Source organism: Blennius ocellaris (genome assembly GCF_963422515.1).
Source record: "Blennius ocellaris genome assembly, chromosome: 7".
Taxonomy (NCBI): domain Eukaryota; kingdom Metazoa; phylum Chordata; class Actinopteri; order Blenniiformes; family Blenniidae; genus Blennius; species Blennius ocellaris.
Genome location: NC_137656.1, coordinates 929,153 through 934,686, shown reverse-complemented (window position 1 = coordinate 934,686; position 5,534 = coordinate 929,153). Strand labels below are relative to the sequence as shown.

At 38.3% G+C, this 5,534-nt stretch overlaps 1 protein-coding gene across 1 annotated transcript in view; it reads left to right on the top strand.

Moving 5' to 3' along the window:
- Positions 1 to 3,181: 3,181 nt before the first annotated feature.
- loxl2b (lysyl oxidase-like 2b) overlaps positions 3,182 to 5,534 on the top strand; it is a 43,181-nt gene continuing 40,828 nt past the window's right edge. Inside the window, exon 1 of the mRNA XM_080499904.1 lies at positions 3,182 to 3,283. The gene's annotated coding sequence lies outside the window, so the exon portion shown is untranslated. The remainder of the gene's footprint in view (positions 3,284 to 5,534) is intronic.

Here is a 5,534-nt window from a genome sequence, read left to right as displayed (position 1 = left end):
GCAGCGTTTTCAAAAAGAGACCTTATTGTACCACGAACGGCAGCCGAACTGCTTTTCAAGACGTTTTACGTAAAGGACCGGTTGTTTCGCACGTCAAATCCAACTTCACGACAAAAAGGTGACAACGTTTATAAACCCGACTTAATAAAAACCCGTGAAAATGTGTCTCTTGTTTTGACGGTGAAAAGCTCTCGATCTCACAATATCGTCTGCCGAACAGGACGAGAGAGAGAGAAAACAAAACAAAATTAAAAAACAAGACATTTCCTCGAATAACATGACGTCAAACTTGTAAAGTCGCTCATAAACCGGCCGGTTTGTACTGTGAGGGGAATGAAAATAATAATAAAGAGAAGAGATGATCTGACACATTATTTCAGGAAATCTGGATAATTCAATTGTGCTTTGGAAAGTTTGCCACTCAACTTTAATTTGAAGAACTTGTCGTCACTGTCCACAAGGTGGCAGCAGAGCTGAGCCCAGTTTACAACATATTATCATGATTAAACCTGGTAAATACTACAGTTCAGATACTTTACAACATATTATCATGAGTAAACACTACTGTACTTCTAAACCCTGTAAAGCATAAATGATTAAATCGCTGGGAAATTAAATGCTTTGGGAAATGTGTCTATTTTTTAAGTTAAAAAAAGGAAAGAAATGAAAACATTTTGCAGATATGACTTTTGATTTGTATAAAATCAACCAAAATAAAGTTGTTTGAAGTAAAAAAAAATAATAATAATAATTTACCCATTAAAGCACAGAAAAACAAAATGTTAGTTTCAGGCTCATTTACAAGACGACGAGTGAAACTTTTTGAAAACACGCTGCAGAGGTATCAAAAGTGTAGTAGAAATACTGTAGTAGAAGTATAAAAGTCTTGGCTTCAAAACTATTTAAAGTACAAAAATAGAAGTAATACAAAGTGCCATTAAGGACCTTGAGCTCAAATTGGTAAAAACACCACAGCAGATTCTCTCTCTCTCTCTCTCTCTCTCTCTCTCTATATATATATATATATATATATATATATATATATATATATATATATATATATATATATATATATATATATATATATATATATATATATATATATATATATATATATATATATATATATATATATATATTTAAAAAAAATATATATATTTTTTTTTTCCTTCCCCTTTTTTTTCAATGTATCTTTTTTTTTTTATATAATTATTTTTTCTTTATGAATCTAGTTTTAGCATCAAGCAGCCACTTTGGCCCATAAAAGACGTTTGTCATCAATGAACACGGAAACCAGTTAATCCGAAACACCGGAAAGGACAGTCAGTTCTATCATCACAATCCAGTGGCTGCAAAGATTAAAGAGAAACAAACAAAAAAACAGCCTCTTAGCTTTCATCGGTTGTCCAAGCAGCAGGTGTCTTGTGCTAGCAGCTAGCAGGTAGCATTAGCATTAGCTTTAGCTCAGCGCCCGCCGGTCTCCAGGTAAAGTCTCCGTTCCGGTAGCGAGCGGCTCCGCTGCGCTTCATCTTCGTCTCCGGACGAAGTCGAAGCCTCCCGGCGATAAACTCCTTCAGCTTCCGCCTGGGAGTGTTTTTTCAGCAGCACTCCCGTCTGGCGCGTGGCTAATTTGCATACGTGCGCAGGACTGGCTGGCTCCGAGTAATTGCTCGCTTGCGTGTGACGTCATCTGCATTTGTCATTCATGTTCAGGGGCTCGACCTTCTCAGCCGATCCCGGTGGGATTTATTAGGACGGTTTTGTTTTGTTTTTTTAATTTGATTTTATATTCAATGACAAAAAAGGAGGAAAAACAGGAAATAAGAGTAATGAGGGTTTTTATTTAAAAATAAAGAGTATAAAGTACAGACAATTGCCTAAAAAAAGTAAGACGTAGAACTATAAAGTTGGCAGAAAAATAATTATTCCAGTAAAATAGAGATACCTAAAATTATATATGAACTTTATTTCAGAGAATCTTCCACGTAATTTTAATTTGAAGAACTATTATTATTCTACACAAGATGGCAGCAGAGCTGAGCCCTTATTAAGATTTACCCTGCTCTAGTTCTTAATCAAGATGGAATTACCACGAAATTTAATTTTGGGGGGGAAACTGGAGTGATTATTCAATCATTTTACACACATATACAAAAAAGGAAAGTAATATGACTTTTGATTTGTATGAAATACAACATTTTTAATTTCACAGCAACGTATAGCTTTAAAGGTACAGTGCAGATGTTACAGGTCAAAGAAATTAAAAGAATATTAAGTGTAGACAAAAATACTTTGTTAAATTCTTTGAATATCACATTTAATCATAAATACACACATGTTCACACAATGCCGAGTGGGTTTGTTTTAATGACTCAAATTGGAAATAAAATTTTAATCACAAAAGCAGATAAAGATATGTTGCATCATTATAGTTTGATAAATAATTATAATTATCATTACAATTCTAATTCTTTTTATATAACAACAGTGATAATGTTGTAATATCTAAGAGAAATAATCAAGATAGATTAATGGTAGGCCTGGATAAACAAGTTACTTACTCCTTTTCAAACATGCATTATTATTGATTATTGTTATTCTTATGATTACATATTTGTCTCATTTTATTATTAGGACAAGTCATTTTTGTTTTAATATATTTTATCAGCAAATGTACAAAGTAAATATAATAATAATAATAATTTATTATTATTATTATATAGATTTATTTTAAAAATCTTTAAAAGTGATTCTCACGAAGTTTTAATTAATTTAAATAATGTATTATTATTGTTATTATTATTCATTATTAATTAATTATGAATATTATGAATTAAAACTTCGTGAAAATCACTTTTACAGATTTTTAAAATAAATATCTATTTATTTATAATAATAATAATAATAATTTAATTATAATATAAATACATAAATCAGCTGTTTTATAAGAGGCGCCTTGCTTTTTTTTTTTTTTTTTTTTGCTTTTTTTTCCTTTCCTCTCTCATTATGTCGTTATTTTTTCCCGACCGTCCCTGAAGGCAGCGTCTCTTCCAGCTCCTTGGGACGCGCACACTTCCACGTCCCACGACGTGCCGGACCCCTCCGCCGACCTCTCCCCGGAGGAAGGGCGCCTGTGGGCGGGTCCGCCGCGGAGCGCCGCTCGGTGGGTGGGTGGGGGGAGTTTTAGAAAGCAGGGGGCGGCTGGAGGAGAGGAGGACTCGTCCAGTCCGGGACTCTCTCTCTCTCTCTCTGCAGCTCCGGGAGCAAAGGGAAGAAGAAAAAAGTAAGTTCACACCCAGATTATAACTTTGATTTTTTGATTTTTTTCATCTATTTTGCTTTTGAGACTGACGCTTTCAAACCCTGCAGAACTTTCACTGCTTTACACTTCATGCTTTTAATCGTCACCTCTTGCTTTTGTTTTGCAAAACTTTGGATATTTTGTTGTTGTTGTTATTAGCTGACTAATGCAACGGACTGTTGTTAAAAAAAACTGCAGTTTTGGGTTCCGGTTCCTCCAAATGAGGATTTTTCTTTGTCTTTTTACATGTTTTACAAGCTTAAATCTTCATTTCACGCAAATAAAATAGAAGTCAGGTCGTTTCACATTGCCTCTGTGTGGATTTACCTTTCAAACTGTGCTGGGAGTCATTATGAGGCGAGAAGAGACCCCCTTTTTTTCTCCCCCCCCTCTTCCCCCTCTCCATGTGTGCTTGAGGTCCGGAGGTCTTGAAGAGGGCAGGGGAGAGACACCCACGGTCCCACATTCTGATAAACTGACATCTTGACCTTTCCGGGCCACTGCCGGGATTCCGTCCAGCAGCAGGTGGGACTCAGCGTCTGGCGGCTGCAGAAGCAAGGACGTCATGCATCTGGGGCACATTTTTAATTTCTTTCTTGATTGGTTGGTTGCTTGGTGTTTCACAACTGTCAGGATTTTTTTGAAAAAGAAAAGGAAGGGGGGGGGGGGGGGGTTTCATGTTTCATGCTTTCTGGCTCAGCGCACTTCTCCACATTCTGTTTTTCCACTAACCGGAGCCAGAAGCTCTCGAAAGCGATCTGTTCGGTAACGACGGCGTCGTGCATCCTTCCCGAAATGACTTCATCGCCTTCCGTCCTGCGTGCGCGGTGCCACTTTCCACGCCGTCCTCCTGCAACGATAACACCAGGGCGCCCCCCCCCCCCACCCCCCGTCCCTCATTCCATGTGTTCATTCTGTAATGTGTGCATGGATTCCGGCTTGTGTAACCGCTGCCACGTTACAACCCGGGGTGGGAGCAGGAAAGCCGCCGCTTGATGATGGTTCATCCCCGCCGCCGCCGCCGCCGCCGCCAGATGTTCTGACACAATAGGAGCTTCAGAGCTTTTTTCCGCATTTCGTGGAAACGCAGCTGTCGATGAGTCAAGCGGGCGGTTTACGGCTCCCCGGCAGCAATACGCCCCGTCAGGCTCCGAGCTGTGACTTGATATTTCACCCGTGTTGTTGTACTACTTCCACCGTCCAGATGTGAATCCTGCTTTCCGTCAAGATCGTTTCTTTTCGGCTATCGGGAACGAGACGTACGAGGGAATCTGATGCAGCTAAATAAAGAAAGAAATGTCCAACTTGTGACCCGAAGTGGAGCTCGTGTGTGAGATGAGGCTGGGACGAGCAGGGAAGAATAAAATAAGCAAAGTTTGATTAAAATTGAGGCGAAATTCCACATCTGTCCACTAGGTGTTGCACTGTTACGATGGAATATAGTGTTTTTCAACCTCTGGTGTTTCCTCCAGATCTCGTCAGGTGAGCCGTGGGAAATTATCACATTTCACATTTTTTTCTAAAAAAACATTTGCTCTCACAGTGTGTTGCAGAGTAATCATGTATAAATACTCTTGGCCACTAGATGGCAGCACAGAACTTTGCCGGTAAAATGGAAACTGACAGACGTAAAAAAAAAAAGAATTGGAAAAACAAATTATTGATTGTTTCTGCACCGACGGCGAAATATAATATTTGATCAATTAGTGAGGTTTGTTCTTTCTTCACATGCGCCACATCTTTGGGGGGAAAAAAGGGGGGGGGGGGGTTCTTCTATTAGTAACTATATGGTAATACGTTTCCTCTTGTTTCCACCAAAAGTAAAAAACTATGCATTTGAGTCAAAATGGTACCGATGCTACTGCAACTCTGCTCATTATGGCCGACGTCAAGAGTGAAAGAAAAGTGGTCGACAAGAGAACACGTGTAAAAAAAAAAAAGAATTGGAAAAAAAAATGTCTTGACTGTTTCTGCGTTTCTGCACCGACTGGAAAATATTATATTTGATCAATTAGTGAGATTTGTTCTTTCTTTACATGCTCCACATCTTTGGAGAAAAAAAAAAGGGGGGTGCTCTTCTATTAGTAACTATACGGTATTCCGTTTCTTCTCTTGTTTCTACCAAAAATGTGACTTTAATCACATTTCGTACTTTTTGTTGTTGTTTTTTTTTACACGTGTTGTTTTTTCGTGTGTTGTCGACCACTTTCCTTCACTCTTGCCGTCGGCCATG